Below are 26,854 nucleotides of genomic sequence, written 5' to 3' on the forward strand. Positions count from 1 at the left end.
CCCTCCCCTCCTGATACGATCCCTGGCTCCCTCCCTCCCGATCCCTCACGTCACCGACCCGACCTGACTCTTCGCGGCACCCGCTGCCAGAACTGACTCTCCCCCGCTGGCGCTGCCAGTTCGCACTTTAAAAATGGCCGCCGAGACTTCCAGAGGCGGCCTCGCGAGACTTCTGCTGAAGTCTCGGCGGCCATGTTGAAGCGCCAGCGAGGGAGTCAGTTCTGGCAGCGGGCAGGCAAGACTGCCTGCCCCGAAGAATCAGGTCGGGTCGGTGACGTGAGGGATCGGGAAGGAGGGACTGAATCGGATCGAGAGGGATGGAGCAGGGGAGGAGAATTCGCCAACATCTCGGGAGGGGGTGGCAGGGGAGAGAAGGGAGTCGCTGGGCATTTGTGGATGGAGGGGAAAGGAGGGTCACTGAGTATGGCTGGGTGCATGCAGGGCAGGGGAGAGGAGGCAGGAGGGTAACTGCTGGACATGGGTGGATGGACGGCAGGGGAGAGGAGGGTCACTTGGTATGGGTGAATGCAGGGCAGGGGAGAGGAGGGTTGCTGGGTGCATGCAGGGCAGGGGGAGAGAAGGGTCACTTCTGGACATGGGTGCATGCAGGGCAGGGGAGAGGAGGCAGGAGGGTCACTGCTGGACATGGGTGGATGGAGGGCAGGGGAGAGGAGGGTCACTGGGTATGGGTGGATGGAGAGGGGGAGAGAGAGAAGAAATGCTGGACATGGATGGAGGGGAGGGAAGAGTGAGGAAGGAGATGAGATGAGGGAAAAGAAAGAGAGGAGAAAAACTGCACATGGATGAAGAAAATAGACAGAAGCCTGAGGACCAGAAATGAAGAAGAAAGGAGGAAAGGAAAGAAATGGAAAGGAAGCCCTGGAAACGGAGTTAAGAGGACAGATAGCAGCAGAATCGGATACTGGGCCAGCATGATCAGAAAAACAGTCACCAGACAACAAAGGTAGAAAATAAATCATTTTATTTTATTTTCAGTATAGTGCTTGGAATATGTCCACTTTGAGAATCAGGTGCTCAACATTAAAAGTTTATATTTATTTACTTATTTATGGCATTTTATCGCATATTAAACATGAATTAGATTGGAACCTGGGATCAGTTAATTTTTTTTTTTCCTGGAGTAATGCATTGCCCCCCCCCCCCCCCCAGGCTCTCTCCCCGGCGGCTATAGCCAGCTCTGCAATCTGGGGGGGGGGGGCGCAGAGGGGGACCAGGGAGAGAGCTTGTTAAACATTTACCAGCACACCACTGTGCAAGCCCGTCTAAGATGCACTGACACCAGTTCTCCCAACGAGTGAGGTAATCAAAGGAGTCTGCGTTTGCATGCCAGGCACACCCATAAATTTGCTCCCAAAATGATTTGAGGTAGACTTCCCCTCTTGTATAGTAGGTGGTAGGCGGTATGGGAAGTGGATGGCTGTTCTTCCGCCAGCGGAGTGCAAACCTTAGTTGGTAGTGATCAGACCAAGGGACAGCAGACCATGCAATATTAACTACACTGAGGACAGAGTCAATGAGGAGCTTGTAGGCAAAGAGGTCAAGGGTATGGCCTTTTAAGTGTGTCAGATGCAGATCAGGATAATGAAGATCCAGGAGTTTGAGGAAACTCAGGCATTAGAAAGCGCTGGGAGAGTGCTGATTTTCTAAATGGAGGTTCAAGTTGCCAAGAACAAGGAGGCTGGAATAATTGGTGCAGGAAGCGGAAAGAAAGTCATATCGTCAGCATAGATGATACTTGACAGTGTTGAACTGCCACTGTGGGTCAGTATATCCTCTCTTGGGGCTTATCAAAAGGTGTTTTAAAGCATCCTAAATATTTCACTAAATTGGTGGCACATGGAGAACAGATCATAAACACCAAATAGCGCAAAGTGTATTTTTCTACGATACCTCCCATTCCATTAGTTTTCACTAAACTGCTGTTTACAATCATTTGCTTTTAAAATGTAACTTTGACTGCCTTCATTCTAGTGAATTTGGGTAATTATACCATATATTTTTGTAGCTTTCTCTAAAAAAGCACCTACTTTTATGCTATATTTATGCAGGCGGTCTAAGGGGTGACGATAGAGGGGATTGTATTTTTGCATATGAATAAGCGGAAATTAAATTCCTGCACATATACACAAAATGTTAATCCTGCTGCAGAGCAGGTGTATGCTGTAGCTTTCCACTGGCCTAATATATAAAAAGCACACATGTATATGATGCCCTAATACAACAGGAACATAGATGCCTATCTGCCTTGCTAATCTAGGCGCTCTTGTAGTGTGAGTTGGAGCACTTTTTTCCAAGCTTTCTAGGGTGGTTTTTCTTGCCATCAGACCTGTTGCTTTTAAGTTCCTTATATAAAACCATTAGTTCTATGCAAAACATTAGTACTCAAAACTGTATATTTCAATGAATCCCAAAGCAAAAACTGACTTCTACACGATACAAAATTAAAACAAATGTGCTATTGCCACTGAAAACCCTACACCAGCTGGGAGTTGGCGTTAGGGTTATGCCATGCCAGAGGAATAGGGAAGGCAGCAAAAGGCAAGCTCACCAAATGTCACTGCTTCCTCATACACAAAGCAGCCTTAATTACCTTGCTTTCACTATTTCTTTTTCCTTACAATTTGTTCCAGAGCTGCTAGAGACTATGATTTTTTTCCCCACCAGTTTCAAACCAGTACATTAAAGCAGGCAGACTGAACAGTTATTGGCCATTTTGTTTTCCCAATACCTGCATTATCTAAAATGTTTCCCAAATCTTCCTGCTTTGTGTACGAGTAAGCAGTGACATGAGGTGAGCTCACCTTTTGCTGACTTCCCTATTCCTCCACGGCTTGGTATACCCTAACGCCAACTCCCAGCTGGCGTAGGGTTTTCAGTAAAAAGAGAGCATTTGTTTGGTGCGCTGTCTGTCTGTTGAGCATTGGGGAGGAATAGGGAGGACACTTGATTAGCGTACATTTGTATGCTCATTGCGCTGGGAGCTGGTGAGCTTGAAGGTTCACGTGCTCACTGGCTCTCAGCATTCTGCGCCAGCAAATGCGGGCGTAAGATAAGCACTAATGGCCTCTAGCGCCCACATTTGCTTCTGAGCATCAGAGCATGAATGCTGGGCTCAATGAACTTTGGACTGGCACAGCATGGCTGTTAAAGTCTTATCTACACCAGGAGAAGTGTCAGAAGGAAACTTTCTCTACAAATTCATCATCTAAGGTATACAACAGAAAATCTTAATAAGTCAAACTATCATCAATATGCTATGGACATGAAATGAAAATTTCAAAGTGTTCAGCCATAACCACACAAGGTATATTTGGATGGTTTAAAAAAAAAAAAAAAGATGGTGGACCATTTGATGAAAAGTATCTTGCATAGGGATGGATCTACTACGATTTGAGGCAATGGCACCAGAAATACCGTGCAGGTGGCTCCACTACATGCAGATCTCTCATATGAATATTCATCGTGGATATCCTGAAAACTTAACTGGCTGGGGTGCCTCCAGGACCACATTTGGGAACCACTGAACTAAATATCAAAACATACTTGAAGCTGACGTCCCACAGTCAGTAAAGAAATTAAAGTTGAAAAGAGGTTGGCCATGTCATTAAATGATATGATACACACCTCACAGTCTACCATTAACTATTTGCAGGAAAAATATCAAGGTTTTGAGTACTGAAACCTGTGAGGAGATCTGAATCATGCAGTGTTAGAACAGTCCTTCAAGAGGGGAAAGATTCCAAAAGCAAATGATAATCTTAATTGGCTAGTGGAAACATTTGTAAGCTGCTATTCCTAATCCTTCTAGACCAGTTCCAGTTAGATGTGCCCCTGTACCACTAGATGAGGCGCAGAGAACGTAAGTGTTGCCATACTGGGACAGACAGAAGGTCCATCCAGCACAGTATCCTGTTTCCAACAGTGGCCAATCCAGGTTACAAGTACCTGGCAAGATCCCAAAACACCGTAATTTGAATATTCCGGCGCTATCACTGCTACATGGAGTGGAGTGTTGCAGCCTAGAACACTTCAATATTTTTCAGCCTCCTGCATTTAGTGCAGGTTGGACTAGTACAGCAGGATAGAAAGAAAGGCACAACTCCCATGGCCACCAAAACACAGGCCAGGCTATGGCACTGAGAACATAAAAACAAACAAGCATTGCCATACTGGGAAAGACCGAAGGTCCATCAAGCCCAGCATTCTGTTTCCAACAGTGGCCAATCCAGGTTAAAAGTACTTAGCAAAATCCCAAAACAGTACAATACATTTTATGTTGCTTATCCTATAAATAAGTAGATTTTCCCCAAATCCATCTTAATAATGGCTTATGGACTTGGTTAGTGAAGTGGACTTTGATCCTGGGGAACTGAGTTCGATTCCCACTGCAGCTCCTTGTGACTCTGGGCAAGTCACTTAACCCTCCATTGCCCCTGGTACAAAATAAGTGCCTGAATATATGTAAACTGCTGTGAATGTAGTTGCAAAAACCTCAGAAAGGTGGTATATCAAGTCCCATTTCCCCTTTCCCTTTTCTAAAACCCCACTAAGCCAACTTGCTGATTTTTGAGTAACACTGCCCTCCATGGCCCTGAAGTGGCCTACAGGTCCCTCCCCTCAGATACAGGTGTTTGGCAGTAGCACCCAAGAGCCCCTGTCTGCAGGGTGTCTTCCCCCATCCCCGACTCCCTCCCCAAGGTTCTCTCTGGCCAGAGTTTGAAAACAAGAAAGAGTGCACTTTTTTCTAGGGTTGTCTTTCCTTTTAAATCAAAGGAGGAGAAATAGGAGCCATGCTTGCCCAGACCATAAAGACAGTGGAGGAGCAGGATGGCCCAGGAGAACCCCAGCACGGCGAAATCCTGCGGCTTCTGGTAAGATCACACCCGCCACAGCTACAAACTGGCAAGTTGGAGGTTTAGAGGCTATAAGAATGGTGGCCATCTTGCTGCCAGTCCACACAGCTCTCATGAAAGCCCTTTTGGGCCAGGCATCAGTTGTTAACAGAGGCAATGTTTTCAAGTCCCCTGGGGATCCAGAGCCTGTTAAATGTTCCATCTGAATAACATACAGCCAGCAAGCATGGGAGGATGAACATATAAGACTGTGTCCTACCAATGCTACTGAAAGCTGGTGCCAAGTTTGTAACTTTGTAACAATTGGGCTACTAAAGGATCCATATTTATACTGAATAAATGACAAGTATTGTGTGATCACAATACCTAAACAGGTTATAGAATCAGCCCACTGCAAATGAAAGATTGTTGTCCAAAGCCCACGAACCATTTCCTGTAAAGGGAGTGCTACAGATTTATCTAAACTTAAGGTAAATCCTGAGAAATAACCAAACTCATCTACCACGCTCAATACACGAGTGAAGCAGGTAGTGGATTTGATGTGAGCAATAGATCATCTGCGTAGGCAAGGACTATAAGTTCTTTAGTCTCTAGATTAAATCCAGAGATATCTGTGTCCCTTCTTACTGTTCTGAGAAGGGGTTCTAAATACAATGTGAATAATAAAGGGGACAGAGGACAGCCCTGCCTGGTACCTCTCTCTATGGCAAATCGGTCTATGCTAATTCCATTCACCAATAGGTATGCTATAGAGGCTTCATAAAATGTTCGAATGGTTCTGTAATACCAACCTGCCATTCCCACATATTGTACACTGTGTGAAGAGGTAGGAAACTACAAGGTCCAGAATGCACTGCAGCAGCAAGAGAATAAGGGTCAGGGGGAGGACTCTAGGCAGGAGAGTGAGAAGCCAGCAGTTGATTGGGAAATTGAACCAGGTGTGAGAGGGTTGCAGGCAGCTTTATTAAGAGAGTGGTGGAAAGCTGTAGGAAGTAGATGGAAACACTGGGGAAGCTCTCTCTGGAAAAGGTGACAGCTCTGCGAAGGAAAGTAAATTCTTTTGTTTGACTGTTTGAGTTTGAGGAACTGTCTTAAGTTGAGAAGGGTTTAAGTAGCAGGCTCTGAGTAAAGTGCCTGTTTGTTATGTTTGACTTGAAGAAATATTTATGTTAAAAAAGAAATAAGCCATGAGGAGTAGGTTAAATGGCAATGAATAAAACCCTTAATTGTAAGAAGCCTGGTGTCGATGAGCATTTTGTGAAAGGAGAAGAGGAGGCAGAGAATTCCCAGTGTTTGAGACAGAATCCAGTGAGCTACTGAGATGGCTAGAGCCCAGCAGTGACAGTGTGTGTGTGTGTGGAGGAAGCTAAGCAGGGTCAGCCCTGGCCGGAGTCTGGAAGGGTGACCAGCTCACAACTGAAAAGAAATAAGACCATTGATCCTGATCAAAAGCTTTCTCTGCGTGAAGTCCCACCAGCATCCCCACTACTTTATTGTTCTAGCTCTCGACATAGCCAACACCACCTTCCTTAAATCACAGAGTGGTGCCCTGTGATAATCCCCACCTGGAAGTCTCCCAACAAGTGTGGAAGCATCATTGCCAATCTGGAAGCCAATATTTGCACTAGAATTTTAATATCCACATTTAATAATGAGATGGGTCTAGATGAGGCACAGTGGGTTTTCAGTTTACCTGGCTTTGGGAGAAACGATATTAAAGCTGTATTGGAATACATAGGGAAGCTGCCATTATCTACGCTCCCTACATAGTATGAATGTAGTGGGCCAATTTTATGCAGGGCAAGAATCTTATAGAATTCTGCTGAGAAGCCATCTTGCCCGGCAGCTGTATTGCATTTTAAATTCTTAATGCAGGTCTGTATTTCTTTTGCTTGGAGCGGTAATTGTAACTGTGCTATCTGATCATCAGTTAATTTCGGTAAACCCGAGTCCTCTTTCAACTAGGGCCCTACAGGTTCTGCTGCAGCAGCATAAAATTTCTGAAAGTATTGATAAAAGCACTGCTATGTCCTTTGGTTGTGTTACTACTGTGCCCAATGAGCTCTGCAAAGAAGCTATATATAGAGTCCCCTGTTGTCATTTCACTAAACAGGCTAATAGTTTTCCAGGTCTATTGCTGAACCTAAAAAGGGAATATTTCCAATATAATAGCATTCTCCTCTTTCTCTCATGAATTAAAGCATTAAGCGCAGTTTAGGTAGCTATATAGGCATCTTTAGCAGATAGCGTCTGCATGCGCACATATGTTCTCTTTGCTACATTTAATTTTTTCTCCAGATGCACTATTCCTTGCGCTATGCATTTGTTCCTTGCCGCCACATAAAGCAATGTTGTCTCCTCTGACCACTGCCTCAGCTGCATTCCAAAACAGTTGTGGATTGTCCCTATGCAGTACATTGATTATCTCACTGGCCTTCCATCACTCCTGTAAATAATCTTGAAAGGACCTATCCCCATACAGATAAGCCGGGAATCTTCAATTTCTTGGGGGGGGGGGGGGGTGGTTCTCTCCTAACTCTAAGGGAAAATTAGGTTCTTACCTTGGTAATTTTCTTTCCTTTAGTCATAGCAGATGAAGCCATTACGTATGGGTTATGTCCATCAACCAGCAGGGGAGATAGAGAGCACTCAAACTTTCACAGTGCCCTCTTGGCCAGCTAGCTCCACTGCCTCTTCAGTATTTGAAGCTTCCAAAGCAGTATGGCAAACCGCAATGGGAATCACAAGAGCTTTCCTCACAGCGAACGATGGCCCATCACAAGGGCATGAACTCATAAAGGAGGGAATGCACATCCTCCTGGAGGGAATAAACTCATCCTCCTTATTGTATAAGTGGAGGGGAACACACGCGCCTCCTGGAGGGAATCGCACATCCTCCGAACACACTGGAGGGAATGAACTCATCCTCCTATTCATAGAACTGGAGGGGAACACACGCGCCTCCTGGAGGGAATGAACACATCCTCCTAAATTTAAACTGAACATGAATCCTGAAGATTGTTTTCCAACTTTCTCCCAAGGAAGGAACTTCAGGAAATTAGAACAGAACCTGAAAAACAGATTCACAGCATACAGACAATCATACAGGGAGGGCTCATGGCTTCATCTGCTATGACTAAAGGAAAGAAAATTACCAAGGTAAGAACCTAATTTTCCCTTCCTTGTCATCAAGCAGATGAAGCCATTACGTATGGGATGTAACAAAGCAATCCCTAGATAGGGTGGGAACAAGCCACACCACGCGCTAGCACTTGTGCACCAAAACGCACATCCCTCCTGGCAGCCACATCCAGCCTGTAATGTCGGGCAAAGGAGAGCTTAGAAGCCCATGTTGCTGCACTGCATATCTCTTGAAGAGAGAGTGCTCCAGTTTCAGCCCAAGAAGAAGAAATCGCTCTAGTAGAATGTGCCTTAAAGGCTACAGGCGGAACCCTGCCAGCCAGCAGATAAGCTGAAAAGATAGTTTCTTTGAGCCAGCGGGCAATAGTGGCTTTAGACGCTGGAGACCCTCTGCGAGAACCGGATAGCAAAACAAACAGATGATCAGAAGTCCTGAAAGAGTTAGTAACTCGCAGATACTGCAGCAGAGTCCTGCGCACATCCAAAAGGTGCAGCTGCCCAAAAGATTCTGGAAACTCTTCCTCTGAAAAAGAGGGCAAGAAAATAGGCTGGTTTAAGTGAAAGGCTGAAACCACCTTAGGCATAAAGGAAGGCACGGTCCGAACCGTGACTCCGGACTCTGAAAATTGCAGAAATGGGTCTCTACAGGACAGCGCCTGGAGCTCTGACACCTGTCTCGCCGAGGTAATGGCCACCAGAAAAACGGCCTTCAGTGTCAAGTCTTTCGCCGATGCTCGCCGAAGCGGCTCAAAAGGAGATGCCTGCAGGGTTTTCAAAACTAGCCCCAGGTTCCAAGCTGGACAGGGTGCTCGCACTGGAGGTCGGAGTCGAAGCACCCCTCTAAGAAACCGTGCCACATCTGGGTGAGCAGCCAAAGACACGCCTTCCACCTTACCACGAAGGGAGGCCAACGCTGCCACCTGCACCCGCAGGGAATTATAGGCCAAGCCTTTTTGTACACCTTCCTGCAAAAAGTCCAGAATCGGCGAGACAGGAGCCCGCATTGGAACAATGGCTCTGGAAGCACACCAAGACTCAAACAGGCACCAAATCCTGGCATAAGCCACGGAAGTGGACCGCTTGCGGGCTTGCAGGAGAGTGGAAATAACTTTATTGGAATAACCTTTATCCCTCAATTGCGCCCTCTCAATAGCCATGCCATAAGACCAAAGCGGCCGGCATCCTCCATGGTTACCGGTCCCTGAGTCAACAGGTTCGGTACCAGAGGTAACGGCAGAGGAGCCTCCAGGAGCATCTGTCGGAGGTCTGCATACCAAGGTCTCCTTGGCCAATCCGGGGCGATGAGGACCACTTCTCCTGGGTGCAGCCGAATCCGCAAGAGCAGGCGCCCTATCAAGGGCCATGGGGGAAACACATAAAGTAGACCTGGAGGCCAGGGTTGAGCCAAGGCATCCAACCCCGCCGAGCGAGGATCTTTCTGTCTGCTGAAGAAACACGGGACTTTGGTATTGGCACTTGTCGCCATTAGATCCATCACGGGCTTGCCCCATTTGGCACAGATCTGCAGGAATACTTCGTCTGCCAGATTCCATTCTGCTGGATCGATCTGATGCCTGCTCAGATAATCGGCCTGCACATTGCTCTGACCTGCAATATGAGCTGCCGACAGACACTGAAGATGCAGCTCGGCCCAGTGGCAAATCAGTTCGGCCTGCGCGGCTAGTGCTCTGCACCTTGTTCCGCCTTGTCGATTTATATAGGCCACCATTGTCGTGTTGTCCGACATCACTCTGACAGCCAATCCTTCCAGGGTCACTTGAAAGGCCAGAAGCGCCTGAAACACCGCTTTCAACTCTATGCGGTTGATGGACCACTCCGACTCCTCGGGTGTCCATAGACCCTGGGCATGCTTCCCCTTGCAGTGTGCGCCCCAGCCCTTCAGGCTGGCATCTGTTACCACTAGGCACCAAACGGGAAGCGTCAGCGGCATTCCTCGCCGCAGCATGCTGTCCGAGAGCCACCACTCCATGCTGAGACGGGCCGCAGGCAGCCAAGTAAGTCTGCATTGGTAATCCTGAGAAATAGGAGACCATCTCCGGAGTAGGGAATACTGTAGAGGTCTCAGGTGCGCTCTCGCCCAGGGTACCACTTCCATCGTGGCTGTCATCGATCCCAGCAGCTGGACAATGTCCCAAGCTCGCGGGCGGGGCATCCTCAGGAGCAGACGGACCTGATTCTGAAGCTTGCACCGCCTTAGCTCGGGTAGGAACACATAGCCCGAGACTGTGTCGAACCTGGCCCCCAAAAACTCTAGAGATTGTGAAGGGGACAGGTGTCTTTTGGCCATATTGACGACCCAGCCTAGAGATTGCAGTACTGAGACCACTCTGGCTGTAGCTTGTAAGCTCTCTGTTGCAGAGTCTGCTCTGATGAGCCAGTCGTCTAGGTACGGGTGAACCCTGATACCTTCTCGCCTGAGAAAAGCAGCTACTACCACCATTACCTTCGAAAAGGTTCGGGGAGCTGTGGCGAGGCCAAAAGGCAAGGCCCTGAACTGGAAATGTTTTCCCAACACCGCAAACCTCAAACTTCTGGTGCGGGGGCCAAATCAGTATGTGCAAGTAAGCTTCTTTCAGGTCTAGAGACGTGAGAAACTCTCCTGGCTGAACCGCCGCAATGACGGAGCGCAGGGATTCCATGTGGAAAAGCCGCACTCTCAGGGACTTGTTCACTTCTTTTAAGTCCAGAATAGGGCGAAAGGACCCACCTTTTCGCGGCACCACAAAGTAGATGGAGTATTGGCCGCAGCCTTGCTCGGCGGGAGGCACCGGGGTCACTGCCCCTAACTGAATCAGACCTTGTAAAGTCTCCTCCACCGCCACCCATTTGACGGCAGAACCGCATCGGGACTCCACAAACACGTCTCTTACTGGGGCGTTGAATTCTATTCTGTATCCATCTCTGATCAGGTCCAGAACCCACTGATCTGAGGAAATCTTGGCCCACTCCTCGACAAAGAGGGAAAGCCGTCCTCCGATGACAGGCATCGAGGAGAGGGCCGGCGCACCATCATTGAGAGGGTCGCCCCTGAACTCCTGGTCTTGAGCCACCGGCTGCGGAACGCTTGTCCGAGCGAAAGGAGTTCCTCTGCTGACCACGGGCACGTGAAGTGAACCCAGCAGAACGCCCCGGGCGGTACCTTCTAGCTTCACGGAAGCGAGGTCTGTACGAGGAGTGGACCGCCTGGCCCTTAGAGGAAGGCCTCTGCCTATCTTCGGGCAAGCGCTGGGGTTTTGGATCACCCAGGCCTTTCACAATTTTCTCTAACTCCTCACCAAATAGGAGAAGTCCTTGAAAAGGCAACTTCACCAACCTTTGCTTAGAGGCCATGTCCGCTGCCCAGTGTCGTAGCCACAGACGACGGCGAGCCGCCACTGCTACTGCCATTTGTTTAGCCGAAGCTCTGACAAGGTCATAAAGGGCATCAGCCAGAAAGGACAAGGCCACCTCCATCCGCGGAGCCACATCCGAGAAGGGCTCCGCTCCATCTCCGGGCTGAGCCACTGCCTGTTGCAGCCAAGCTAGGCAGGCTCTCACAGCATAACAGCTGCATGCAGACGCCCGAACAGTGAGACCTGCAATTTCAAAGGACCGTTTCAACGCTGTTTCCAGCCTACGGTCTAGAACGTCCTTCAGTGCAACACCTCCTTCAACAGGGAGGATAGTTCTCTTTGTCACCGCAGTGACTAGGGCATCCACTGTAGGCATTTGAAAACGAGCCATATGTCCCTCACGCAGAGGGTATAACTGCCCCATAGCCCTGGAAACTCTCAAAGGTCCCTCGGGGTCAGCCCACTGAGCCGAAACAAGCTCTAGGATGGAGTCATGCAAAGGGAAGGCCCGAGCAGCTTTCTTGGTACTAGCCATCCTGGGATTACCCGAGGAGGCCATGCCACTGTCAGGATCTTCAATCGAGAGGGCCTGCAGGGTATCTGAAATAAGCGCTGGCAGCTCATCACGGTGGAAAATCCTCACCGTGGAGGGATCATCCAGATCCTGTGGTAAATCCGCACCTGACTCTGGTTCCTCAGACCAAGAACGTCTGTCAGAGTTCTCCAAATCCTCACACCCCGACCACGGGGGGGAAAAAAGGTGCACCACAATCTGAAGGGGAATTAACCCTTCTGCGCTTATCTTTAGGCCAAGCATCCGGGAAAAAAACCTCACTGGGCAGTCCCAGGCCAGAATCCATCGGGGGGGGGGGGGGGGGCAATCAGAGGAGCCTCAGGCGACCCTTCAGGAAGGGCTCTTTTCATCATGTATGCTTTATGCAGCAAAATCACAAAATCCGGGGAGAAAATCTCACCTTGGCACTCCTGAAATAACCTCATCTCGAGGTGCCCCACCCGGCTCAGGTCTCTCCGTGTCCACGGAGGCTGCGCCAGGCGGTGTAAGCAAAATGGCGCCCGCTGCCAGCACAGAGCGGGAAGAAACATCGCTCGCTATGCTCAGGCCGGCTCCTACGCCAATACAGCACGATTTACAGAGCCCTGCTGCTGATTTGCGCTTGAAACAAGTGGAACAGCGCTTTTCATTGTCCGCAGCCATCGCCGAAAAACGGCGGTAAAATCCAAAATGGTGGTTCGCGCCAAAATCACCCCGATCGCGGGCCCACCCCGGAGGAGTTGGAAAACACTCTTACCTCAAAGGATCTAGTGTACAACTACGATCCTGCTGAAAATCAGGTCAAAAACCTCTGTTCCAGCGTCTCTGCGTTTAAAAACGCGACGCGTCTTTTTTTTTTTTTTAAGCTGTGAGGAAAGCAGAGGTATTGAAGACTCCGGAGGCTCAGTTGAGTGGGAAAGGCAGGGAAAGGGCGAACCTATATGCCTGCATCCACTGTTGGTGGGTAAGGACAGGGAAAGCAAGGCAATATGTCCACATCCACAGAGGTATGGGTAAGGCAGGGAAAGGGCTAACCTATGTGCCTTTAAAGTGAAGCTGCTATAGCCTCCAACACCCTGGTTAACAACTGGCAAGCCAGGAACCACCTCCCGGCAGATTTTTCTGGAGCTCGAACAAGCTGCAGCCACCCTGCTAAGGGAGATAGAGAATACTGAAGAGGCAGTGGAGCTAGCTGGCCAAGAGGGCACTGTGAAAGTTTGAGTGCTCTCTATCTCCCCTGCTGGTTGATGGACATAACCCATACGTAATGGCTTCATCTGCTTGATGACAAGGAATGTAACTTTAACATAACCATGATCTGACACTTCCTGGGGACCTAGGTCTGCCTTACTCACCAGAGAGAAGAAAGATTTAGTCACTAATATATAGTCTATGCGTGACCAGGTGTTGTGTGCTTAGGATAAATAAGCGTAATCTCTCTTATTAGGATGTAAAAGCCTCCAGGGATCTACTAAATCTAAAGAGTCACATAAGAAGGGTACTCCTTTCTGAACAGAGCCTTCAGCGGCTATGGATCATCCACTAGATCTATATAAAGTGTATTCAGATCACCTACCAATGGGTGACCTAGGGCTTTTTCCCCCACTCTAACAAGGTCTAAGAAAAAGGCATGCAGATAATTGTTAGTTGCATATAACCATAGGAGATAAAATATTGTCCCAAGGTAGGTAATTTGCAATAGTATATAAGGTAGGTAATTTGCAATAGTATATACCTACCATGTTTGTCTTTACAGATTTATTTTACGATCACCTACAATGCACTTGGAAACCCCCACCCCCCCCTCTGTATGTTAGTTACTTATCAGCAGAAAAAAAAATCACATTGTTCCCCCTTACAGTTCTCACTGAAAAGGTCTTTATGTTTTGCTTCATATAGTGCCATCACTGTAGTGCTGTCTGGACTATGATGTCTGCTTTATCCAAACTGTATTGATTATAAGATGATTTGAATGTAAAAAGAAGTTCCATGTTTAATCCAAGGACTCTTTCTTGATATTAGGTGCGACCCTCACTATTTAGAAATGTCACTTCCACTGAATCAAAAGAGTACCCACGATCCTTTAGCAAAAACCTTCAACATCACTGGATATAGGAACATAAATTTGCAATCTTTTGTCGCACATATTGGTTAAAACCTTCCCCCGCATTCTTGAAGCGCCTGCAAGTGATCATGAAAGATTTGGATTTATGCTCCTTCAAATTGTAGCAAGTCTCTTTTTTGTCGGTATCTTCCGAGAATCTCCACTTTGTGCACATAGTTCTGGATTTTTATAAATCACTGGCTTTGGCCCTCGCCAGCCTTCTGTAGACACAATGGGCCCGCTCTAGACACAGAGGCCCCATGTTATCCGATAATGCAAATTCTGTTTTTAGTCACCTTTCAAGTACAGTAGATAGTGACCGGTCCGAAATACTCTCTGGTAGCCCTATACGTCTAAGATTTTGACGTCAGCACTGGTTTTCCAAGTCCTTTATTTTTTCTCCTTGTGCTTTTAGTTGCTGCGCCATTGCTGCCAGAGACGTTGTGGCTTGTGGGGCGGCATCTTACAGCATGGACACCGAATGCTCTAATTCTCCCGTTCGTTGTGTTGTACCTGCTAGGAGTACCTCTAACCCTGTCAATTGTTCCGATAACAGTTCAAGCTTCGTGTTCATTGCCTTACCCACTGCCATGGTGAGCTGATTTAGCTGTGTCTCAAGAGAAGGTCGAGGCAGGAAACGCCATCTCATCCATCTTGCTGTCTGTCATCTTTGCTTTCTCTTTTGTTGTTTTGCAGGTTTTCCCATCATATCTCCACTCAATTTTTTTATATATATTTGTCCATAAGACTAGGGGCTTCGACAACGTTAACCTTATAGCACGGTCATGGGGGTAAAAATGAGTTAAATAAAGCCTTGGAGGGCGAGGGGTCCACCGAGAGGCGCAAAAACACGTCTGCTCACCACATCATGTGATCTCTCGGACCACTACTTTTTAACATATTTATAAATGATCTGGAGATGAGAATAACAAGTGAGGTAATTAAATTTGCTAATGACACAAAGTTATTCAATCATTAAGAGGATTTTGAAAATTGCTAGAAGATGTTACAAGACTGGGAGCCTCAGCATCCAAATGGCAGATGACGTTTAATGTGAGCAAATGCAAAGTGATGCATGTGGGAAAGAGGAACCCGAACTATAGCTACATGATGCAAAGTTCCACATTAGGAGTCATCGCCCAGGAAAAGGAGCTAGTTGTCATTCTTAATGATACATCAATACCATCTGCTCAGTGTGCAGTGGCTGCTAAGAAAGCAAATAGAATGTTTGGTATTATTAGGAATGGAAAGCAAAAATGAGAATGTTATGCTACTGTACCACTCCATGGTGCGAATGCACCTTGAATACTGTGTGCAATTCTGGTCACTGCATCTCAAAAAAAGATATAGAGAAAGTAGAAAAGGTACAGAGAAGGGTGACAAAAATGATAATGGGGATGGGATGATTTCCCTATGAGGAAAGGCTAAAGCGGCTAGGGTTCTTCAGCTTGATGAAGAGACTACTGAAGGGAGATATGACAGAAGTCACTGAGTGGAACGGGTAGATGTGAATCACTCATTTTACTCTTTCCAAAAATTCTAGGACTAGGGGGAATACAATGAAGCTACTAAGTTGTAAATTTTAAACAAATCAGAGAAAATATTTCTCCACTCAACATGTAATTAAACTCTAGAATTTGTTGCCAGAGAATGTGGTAAAAGCAGTTAACTTAGCAGGGTTTTAAAAGTTTGGATAATTTCCAAAAAGAAAAGTCCATAACCCATTATTAAGATGGACTTGAGAAAATCCACTGCTTATTTTTAGGATAAGCAACAAAGTCTGTTTTACTGTTCTGGGATCTTGCCAGATACTTGTGACCTGGAGTGGCCATTGTTGGAAAACAGGATACTGGGTTTGATCCACCATTTGGTCTGTCCCATTATGGCAACTCTTAAAGCAAACCCTAGCACCCAAATGATCATGTAAATTGTTTCTTTTGCACCTTCCTCTGATGTGCTCTTGACCAGCCAATTGTTCAAGTAAGGAACACATGTATCCCCAGTCTGCGTACAGATGCTGCAAAAACTGCTAGGCATTTTGTGAACACTCTTGGTGTGACGGAAGGCCAACTAACAGTATCAATACTAGAAATGGTGTTTTCCTACTGTGAATTTCAGATTCTTCTTGTGACTTGCATGTATCTGTATAAGCATCCTTCAAGTCCAAACAGCATAACCAATTCCCTTTTTAGAACTGAAAATGAGGGTGCCTAAGGAAATCCTGAATTTCACTGGCTAGATACTTCAGTGCCTTTAGATCCCGAGCAGGATAAAGTTTCTCCTGTATTTTATAATAAGGAATAAAACCTCTTCCTTCTATCCCTGTGGTGGAACTGGCTTGACCACATTAGCCTGCAAGTGGGAAGAGATCCTTGGGAAGAAATTCCAGATGCTGAGAGATTAATTGATGCTCTTGGTGGGAAATTTAAGGGACTGTTCTCTAACTGCAGATGGCAACCCTCCACAATTTTCAAAATCCATCTTGTTGTAAAAACATTCACCCTCCTCGTACTGGAAGGTTGTTCGAAACTTTTATAGGGATTTAAGTTATGCTATGCTGGAGACAGTCAAAACCCTGTCCCTAGTTTTAACTGTGGCACCAGCTTCTGGGCCCTTGGGTATCTCGTGCAAGAGGGAGGTTCTTGTTTGGGAAATAGAGGATACCTATCCTATGAGAGTATAATCTCCATTGTTCTCTGCTATAAAACCTCTCCTGGAAGAGGAGGCTTGGTTAAAGTGGGCCTTGGGAGGCTCTTAAGTGTCTGAGTGCTGCATGAGGGTAGCAGCCTCTTAACTCCTCATCTCAAAAGAGATTCTCACCATGGTAAAGGCAAGTCAGCAAGCTTCTCCTGCACTTCTGGCTTGAGGTCTGAAGCCCACAGCCATGTAATTCTGTTGAGTACCAGTCCCTATTGCAGAGGTTCTTCATGCCATGTTGAAAATAAGTGAGCATGTATTTTCCACATTCCTTTCTCTTGGCTACCAGCTCACAGTTCATTGGCCTTCTCCCAAGGAAGTGTGTCAGCAAACTCTGTTATGCTGCACACAATGTTCCGCAAGTATATGCTCATGAACAGCCAGCAAGATATTATGCAGTATGTGAGCATAGCATTCTGAAAATTACTTCCCAAAAGATTCCAAGGTCCGCCAAGGGGCACCGAGAAGCAAGTCTTCATACTCTTGGCTCTTTTGACAATGAATTCTATCTCCATGGAATAGTAGAGAAGCTTTACCTTCTCAAATTCTAGAGTCTTCTGAACTCTATACATCAGAACTTCTCAATCCTTATCATGACCCCAAGTGAGGTCTCACAAATCCACATTTAGTCTCAAACCTGGGTGGGCTCTTCATAGGTGATTAGACAACTAATAAAAATGAACATCTTTGAACCTAACCAATCCCTACCAAACAATCCAAGTGGGATATATAAACGCCAGATCAGTAGTCAACAAAACAACAGCAGCAGACTGGATCACAATAGACTATTTTGATCTTCTATTCATCAGCGAAACCTGGATTCACGATCTTAAAGACCACATAATTTTAGATCTATGCCCCCCCCCCCCCACAGGTTACAAAATCACCCACTGGACAAGAAATGAAAAAAAGAGGAGGAGGCATAGCTGTAATCCAAAGATCTCACTTCATCGTAACAACAACTGCTGAATCCATAATCCCCCCAACTCGAAATTGCCTCAGAATCAACCACTCAAACCTGCTCGACCAACTAAACATTATCCTGTTTTATAGACCACCAGGAAATTGGCATGACTGCCAACCACACCTCATGGACTTCATATCGAACACATGTGTATCAAACTCTAACCTACTTATAGTAGGGGATATCAACCTTCACCTAGAAGACCCCAACTCAACTAATGCACGTGAATGCAAGGATTTCTTCCAGCTATGGGATCTCTACTGGCCAAATATGCAGGCAACCCACATTAAAGGACACACACTTGACATCATTACATACAAATTCTCTTCAGATTTAAATCTCGTACTAACAGATATAAAGTGTACAGACATATCATGGTCTGACCATTACAAATCTTTCCCTAAAATGGAGAAAAAAAGACTCACACCATAATCAAGAACGTGTAACCTATACCACAAGAGGCCAAATTGACCCTGTAACATTTTGGCAACAAATCTACAAGAACGAATGGTCAGCACAAACAGACTCGAAACACTTTTTCCTAGAATGGGACAACAGATGCAAAAGCATATTAGACAACATAGCACCATTGCAAACTAGAACCTCACGTAGACAGAACTCAATACCATGGTTTAATGAGGAATTGAAAAAAAAAACCCAAAAAACACAAGTTAGAAGGCTAGAACGAGCATGGAATAAAAAGAAAGACTAATCCACACAACGCTTGGAAACCACTACAAAGAAAATACAAATATACCATTAGACAAACCAAAAGATCATATTATAAAACTAAAATAGGGCCAGACTACAAAGATACACATAACCTTTTCCAACTTGTGAACAAATTATTAGATACTACACCGGTTACTTCAAACATCACAGACACCCCATCAGCAGACAATCTTGCGAAATACTTCAATGAGAAAATTGTAAAGCTACGACTCATGTTACCAATCAATACCACAGACTATGTAAAATTCCTTGATCGTCTAGATCCAACCCCTGATGAACACCCAGCAGACCGAACCTGGACAAACTTCGATATGCTCTTGGACGATACCATCTCCCAAACGATCAACAGGTTCGCCAAATCCCACTGCACACTAGACATATGCCCCGACAACCTTATAAAATTCGCCCCTCAACGATTCATAACAGACCTCACGATGCACTTGAATTATATGTTACAACACGGACCCTTTCCAAAGGATAAAGGAAATATTCTACTTACCCCAATACCTAAGGATTCAAAGAAAAAAAACAAGTGACTTAACCAACTACTGCCCAGTAGCATCTATCCCTCTGGTAACCAAACTAATGGAAGGCATGGTAACCAAGCAACTCGACTACTTAAAACAAATTCTCTATGATTCTCAATCAGGATTTCGGTCCAACCACAGCAATAAAACAGTACTAATTACTCTTCTAACCAAATTTAAACAAGCAATTGCAACTGGCAATAGTATACTTCTCCTACAATTTGACATGTCCAGCACATTCGACATGGTAAGCCATAAAATATTATTAAACATCCTAGAATACTTTGGAGTTGGAGGAAACGTTCTTAGCTGGTTAAAAGGCTTCCTAACCGCAAGAACATACCAAGTAAAATCTAATTCGAAAAACTCAGCTCCATGGAAACCTGAATGCAGAGTTCCCCAAGGATCACCAGTCTTGCCGACCCCTCTTCAACCTAATGACACCTCTGAAGACTTGCATCTTCAACAAAGCATACCACAATGATCCATCATATGAACTTTTTATCTGTTATCCCGAATATGATCTCTTTATACACGATTGATTAATTCCACTATATCACCCATGTTCTTTATGTAATACCAATTGTATCTTTCATTCTGGAATGGCGATTGCCATGACGGAACAATGTAAGCCACATTGAGCCTGCAAATAGGTGGGAAAATGTGGGATACAAATGCAACAAATAAATAAATAAATAGGTGCATTATTATTCTGTGCCTCCCAGAGGAGCCCATTTTATTCAGCTGCTATCATGGGGTCACAACCTCAACAAAATTAATAAGCACTGCTACACATAGGGTCAACCTTATTAAGAAGAGGTACAGAGGAGGTCTCCCATATGCTCATCTGTACTTCCTTCAGGCTTCTGTAAACGGGCACGTTCACAACTTCTTTTCGTAAGGTCAAAGAACTAGAGACATCTATTGTTTCTGTTTTGGGTTCCTGCTCTCTCTCTAAAGAAAATCTGACGGCCTTAGCCATCTCCCTTATAAATTCAGTAAACGAGATCTTCTGAGGGAGATTTCTCGTTTGCTGTTGTGAGCTGCTTCTCAAAGACTGCCATCACTCCTGACATGAGGATAGGTTGCCCTCTTAAGCCTCAAACAGGGTGAAACATCTTTCGAGGAGCTCAATACACCCCAGGTCTCTGAAGGGCACGACTGCACCACTTGAGCCCAGCTTTTATTGATGGTGGCCCTCAAGGAGTGGCTCATGGGCAAATTCCAAATTCTTTGCCTGGCAAGAAGCTATGGAGTTGATAGCCTCAATGCTGAGGCTGGAGACCCACAAGCTGCCTGCAGTAGCACATTGACACGATAAAATGTTAACTTACAATAATTAAAAACAAGCCAGTATAAACAAACTGTAAAACCAAAAAGACAAACAGCAGGGATCCTGCTCTTGTTTTTGCAGTTTGTTTATACTGGCTTCTTTTAAATTATTTTAAACTAGCATACAGCGAATGCTACATACCTGTAGAAGGTATTCTCCGAGGACAGCAGGCTGATTGTTCTCACTGATGGGTGACGTCCACGGCAGCCCCTCCAATCGGAATCTTCACTAGCAAAGTCCTTTGCTAGCCCTCGCGCGCCCGCGCGCACCGCGCATGCGCGGCCGTCTTCCCGCCTGAAACCGGCTCGAGCCGGCCAGTCTCATATGTAGCAAAACAAAGACAAGGGAAGACACAACTCCAAAGGGGAGGCGGGCGGGTTTGTGAGAACAATCAGCCTGCTGTCCTCGGAGAATACCTTCTACAGGTATGTAGCATTCGCTTTCTCCGAGGACAAGCAGGCTGCTTGTTCTCACTGATGGGGTATCCCTAGCCCCCAGGCTCACTCAAAACAACAACCATGGTCAATTGGGCCTCGCAACGGCGAGTACATAACTGAGATTGACCTAAAAAATTTACCAACTAACTGAGAGTAGAGCCTGGAACAGAACAAACAGGGCCCTCGGGGGGTGGAGTTGGATCCTAAAGCCCAAACAGGTTCTGAAGAACTGACTGCCCGAACCGACTGTCGCGTCGGGTATCCTACTGCAGGCAGTAATGGGATGTGAATGTGTGGACAGATGACCACGTCGCAGCTTTGCAAATTTCTTCAATGGAGGCTGACTTCAAGTGGGCTACCGACGCAGCCATGGCTCTAACATTATGAGCCGTGACATGACCCTCAAGAGCCAGCCCCGCCTGGGCGTAAGTGAAGGAAATGCAATCTGCTAGCCAATTGGATATGGTGCGTTTCCCCACAGCCACTCCCCTCCTATTGGGATCAAAAGAAACAAACAATTGGGCGGACTGTCTGTTGGGCTGTGTCCGCTCCAGATAGAAGGCCAATGCTCTCTTGCAGTCCAATGTGTGCAGCTGACGTTCAGCAGGGCAGGAATGAGGACGGGGAAAGAATGTTGGCAAGACAATTGACTGGTTCAGATGGAACTCCGACACGACCTTTGGCAAGAACTTAGGGTGAGTGCGGAGGACTACTCTGTTATGATGAAATTTGGTGTAAGGGGCCTGGGCTACCAGGGCCTGAAGCTCACTGACTCTACGAGCTGAAGTAACTGCCACCAAGAAAATGACCTTCCAGGTCAAGTACTTCAGATGGCAGGAGTTCAGTGGCTCAAAAGGAGGTTTCATCAGCTGGGTGAGAACGACATTGAGATCCCATGACACTGTAGGAGGCTTGACAGGGGGCTTTGACAAAAGCAAACCTCTCATGAAGCGAACAACTAAAGGCTGTCCTGAGATCGGCTTACCTTCCACACGGTAATGGTATGCACTGATTGCACTAAGGTGAACCCTTACAGAGTTGGTCTTGAGACCAGACTCAGACAAGTGCAGAAGGTATTCAAGCAGGGTCTGTGTAGGACAAGAGCGAGGATCTAGGGCCTTGCTGTCACACCAGACGGCAAACCTCCTCCATAGAAAGAAGTAACTCCTCTTAGTGGAATCTTTCCTGGAAGCAAGCAAGATACGGGAGACACCCTCTGACAGACCCAAAGAGGCAAAGTCTACGCTCTCAACATCCAGGCCGTGAGAGCCAGGGACCGGAGGTTGGGATGCAGAAGAGCCCCTTCGTCCTGCGTGATGAGAGTCGGAAAACACTCCAATCTCCACGGTTCTTCGGAGGACAACTCCAGAAGAAGAGGGAACCAGATCTGACGCGGCCAAAAGGGAGCAATCAGAATCATGGTGCCTCGGTCTTGCTTGAGTTTCAACAAAGTCTTCCCCATCAGAGGAATGGGAGGATAAGCATACAGCAGGCCCTCCCCCCAATGCAGGAGGAAGGCATCCGATGCCAGTCTGCCGTGGGCCTGAAGCCTGGAACAGAACTGAGGGACTTTGTGGTTTGCTCGAGATGCGAAGAGATCCACCAAGGGGGTGCCCCACGCTTGGAAGATCTGGCGCACCACTCGGGAATTGAGCGACCACTCGTGAGGTTGCATAATCCTGCTCAACCTGTCGGCCAGACTGTTGTTTACGCCTGCCAGATATGTGGCTTGGAGCACCATGCCGTGACGGCGAGCCCAGAGCCACATGCTGACGGCTTCCTGACACAGGGGGCGAGATCCGGTGCCCCCCTGCTTGTTGACGTAGTACATGGCAACCTGGTTGTCTGTCTGAATTTGGATAATTTGGTGGGACAGCCGGTCTCTGAAAGCCTTCAGAGCGTTCCAGATCGCTCGCAACTCCAGAAGATTGATCTGTAGATCGCGTTCCTGGAGGGACCAGCTTCCTTGGGTGTGAAGCCCATCGACATGAGCTCCCCATCCCAGGAGAGACGCATCCGTGGTCAGCACTTTTTGTGGCTGAGGAATTTGGAAAGGACATCCCAGAGTCAAATTGGAGCAAATCGTCCACCAATACAGGGATTCGAGAAAACTCGTGGACAGGTGGATCACGTCTTCTAGATCCCCAGCAGCCTGAAACCACTGGGAAGCTAGGGTCCATTGAGCAGATCTCATGTGAAGGCGGGCCATGGGAGTCACATGAACTGTGGAGGCCATGTGGCCTAGCAATCTCAACATCTGCCGAGCTGTGATCTGCTGGGACGATCGCACCCGCGAGACGAGGGACAACAAGTTGTTGGCCCTCGCCTCTGGGAGATAGGCGCGAGCCGTCCGAGAATCCAGCAGAGCTCCTATGAATTCGAGTCTCTGCGCCGGGAGAAGATGGGACTTTGGGTAATTTATCACAAACCCCAGTAGCTCCAGGAGGCGAATAGTCATCTGCATGGACTGCAGGGCTCCTGCCTCGGACGTGTTCTTCACCAGCCAATCGTCGAGATATGGGAACACGTGCACCCCCAGCCTGTGAAGTGCTGCTGCTACTACAGCCAAGCACTTTGTGAACACCCTGGGCGCAGAGGCGAGCCCAAAGGGTTGCATACAGTACTGGAAGTGACGTGTGCCCAGCTGAAATCGCAGATACTGTCTGTGAGCTGGCAGTATCGGGATGTGTGTGTAGGCATCCTTCAAGTCCAGAGAGCATAGCCAATCGTTTTCCTGAATCATGGGAAGTAGGGTGCCCAGGGAAAGCATCCTGAACTTTTCTTTGACCAGATATTTGTTCAGGGCCCTTAGGTCTAGGATGGGACGCGTCCCCCCTGTTTTCTTTTCCACAAGGAAGTACCTGGAATAGAATTCCCAGCCCTTCTTGCCCGGATGGCACGGGCTCGACCGCATTGGCGCTGAGAAGGGCGGAGAGTTCCTCTGCAAGTACCTGCTTGTGCTGGAAGCTGTAAGACTGAGCTCCCGGTGGACAATTTGGAGGTTTTGAGGCCAAATTGAGGGTGTATCCTTGCTGGACTATTTGGAGAACCCACTGATCGGAGGTTATGAGAGGCCACCTTTGGTGAAAAGCTTTCAACCTCCCTCCGACTGGCAGGTCGCCCGGCACTGACACTTGGATGGCGGCTATGCTCTGCTGGAGACAGTCAAAAGCTCGCCCCTTGCTTTTGCTGGGGAGCCGAGGGGCCTTGCTGAGTCGCACGCTGCTGACGAAAGCGAGCGCGCTGGGGCTTAGCCTGGGCCGCAGGCTGTCGAGAAGGAGGATTGTACCTACGCTTGCCAGAAGAGTAGGGAACAGTCTTCCTTCCCCCGAAAAATCGTCTACCTGTAGAGGTAGAAGCTGAAGGCTGCCGGCGGGAGAACTTGTCGAATGCGGTGTCCCGCTGGTGGAGCTGCTCTACCACCTGTTCGACTTTCTCTCCAAAAATATTATCCGCATGGCAAGGCGAGTCCGCAATCCACTGCTGGATTCTATTCTCCAGGTCGGAGGCACGCAGCCATGAGAGCCTGCGCATCACCACACCTTGAGCAGCGGCCTTGGACACAACATCAAAGGTGTCATACACCCCTCTGGCCAGGAATTTTCTGCACGCCTTCAGCTGCCTGACCACCTCCTGAAAAGGCTTGGCTTGCTCAGGGGGGAGAGCATCAACCAAGCCCGCCAACTGCCGCACATTGTTCCGCATGTGTATGCTCGTGTAAAGCTGGTAAGACTGAATTTTGGCCACGAGCATAGAAGAATGGTAGGCCTTCCTCCCAAAGGAGTCCAAGGTTCTAGAGTCCTTGCCCGGGGGCGCCGAAGCATGCTCCCTAGAACTCTTAGCCTTCTTTAGGGCCAGATCCACAACTCCAGAATCATGAGGCAACTGGGTGCCCATCAGATCTGGGTCCCCATGGATCCGGTACTGGGACTCGATCTTCTTGGGGATGTGGGGATTAGTTAAAGGCTTGGTCCAGTTCGCCAGCAATGTCTTTTTGAGGACATGGTGCAGGGGAACAGTGGACGCTTCCTTAGGTGGAGAAGGATAGTCCAGGAGCTCAAACATTTCAGCCCTGGGCTCGTCCTCCACAACCACCGGGAAGGGGATGGCCGTAGACATCTCCCGGACAAAGGAAGCGAAAGACAGACTCTCAGGAGGAGAAAGCTGTCTTTCAGGAGAGGGAGTGGGATAGGAAGGAAGACCCTCAGACTCCTCGTCAGAGAAATATCTGGGGTCTTCTTCCTCTTCCCACGAGGCCTCACCCTCGGTGTCAGACACAAGTTCACGGACCTGTGTCTGCAACCGTGCCCGACTCGACTCTGTGGAGCCACGTCCACGATGGGGGCGTCGAGAGGTAGACTCCCTCGCCCGCATCGGCGAAGCTCCCTCCGCCGACGTAGTCGGGGAGCCTTCCTGGGAGGCGACGGCAGCCGGCACCGCACGCGGCACCGACGCCGGAGACCTCACCTCGGGCGATGGACCTGCCGGGAGAACGGCCCGGAGGCTCTCGTTCAGAGCGGCTGCAGAGAAAGGCATGGAAGTCGATGCAGTCGTCGACGTCAGAACCTGTTCCGGGCGTGGAGGCTGTTCCGGGCTGTCCAGAGTGGAGCGCATCGACACCTCCTGAACAGAGGGTGAGCGGTCCTCTCGGTGCCGATGCCTGCTGGGTGCCGACTCCCTCGGCGACCCAGAGCTCTCGGTACCGACACGGGAAGGGGACCGGTGACGATGCTTCTTCGACTTCTTGGAACGAAGCATGTCACCGGAGCTTCCCGGTACCGATGAGGAGGACGTAGAATCCAGCCGTCGCTTCCTCGGGGCCGAGGCCGAAGGAGGTCGGTCTCGGGGGGGCTGTACCACAGGAGCCCTCAGGGTAGGGGGAGACCCACCCGAAGGCTCACCGCCACCAGCAGGGGAATGGACAGCCCTCACCTGCACTCCCGACGATGCACCACCGTCCGACGACATCAGCAGACGAGGTCCCGGTACCACCGACTTCGATGCAGCTATCCGATGTCTCGGCGCCGATGCAGAGGGCCGATGCCTCGATGCACTGGCAGCCGAGGATGAAGCTCTGGACGCTGAAGACGTCGATGCACTCGATACCCCCGGTGCCGATGCCGACGAAGAGCCCGAGAACAAAACGTTCCACTGGGCCAATCTCGCTACCTGAGTCCGCCTTTGCAAAAGGGAACACAGACTACAGGCCTGAGGGCGGTGCTCGGCCCCCAGACACTGAAGACACGACGCGTGCCTGTCAGTGAGCGAGATTACCCGGGCGCACTGGGTGCACTTCTTGAAGCCGCTGGAAGGCTTCGATGTAATGGGCGGAAAAATCACGCCGGCGAAATCAAAATCCGAAATGGCGAAATGAGCACCAAAACTTTGAGGGAGAAAAATCTCGACCGAGGCCGAAAAGAGGCCTACCCCGACAACGAAAGAAAACTTACCGGGGCAAAATCTGAAAATACGGGAAGGGGCAAACGAAACCCGAGGGGGCTTCCGGAACACTTCCCGAACAGTTTTAAAGGATTTTCCGAAGAAAAAACACGTCGAAAAAGGACGCGCGAGGTCGACTTTCCGGGGCTCGACACGGCGAAAACACGACCGTACCGAGTGCGGACGAAAGAAGACTGGCCGGCTCGAGCCGGTTTCGGGCGGGAAGACGGCCGCACATGCGCGGTGCGCGCGGGCGCGCGAGGGCTAGCAAAGGACTTTGCTAGTGAAGATTCCGATTGGAGGGGCTGCCGTGGACTTCACCCATCAGTGAGAACAAGCAGCCTGCTTGTCCTCGGAGAATATCATGTACACTGCTTCAGGTTTTTTATTATGTATGTGTGTTTTGTCATGTACATCGTTTTGATGTTGGTTTTTGAAAAGTATATCATCAAGTGTATTTAAATTTAAACACAGAGCCCGTTAGTCTCAGCCTGCTCCTCAGCAAAAGCCTGGAATAGATTCTGAACATATCCAGGAGCAAAACTGGGCTAAGCTTCTCTCCTGACAAAGTTGCTTGGGAAAGCGCACAGGTAAAATCTAGGAAAGGCATACAGGTAAAGTCTAATCTCCTTGCTCCTGCACTTCCAGGGAGTCCCACAATTGTATCGGAAGTAATCAGGTGGTCACAACCACAAAAGAT

General features: G+C 48.2%; 1 protein-coding gene across 1 annotated transcript in view; it reads right to left on the bottom strand.

The window, feature by feature from the left end:
* Positions 1-26,854, bottom strand: part of IPO5 (importin 5) — a 358,310-nt gene that overhangs the window by 138,760 nt on the left and 192,696 nt on the right.

This window comes from Microcaecilia unicolor, chromosome 4 (genome assembly GCF_901765095.1).
Source record: "Microcaecilia unicolor chromosome 4, aMicUni1.1, whole genome shotgun sequence".
Classification (NCBI taxonomy): Eukaryota; Metazoa; Chordata; class Amphibia; order Gymnophiona; family Siphonopidae; genus Microcaecilia; species Microcaecilia unicolor.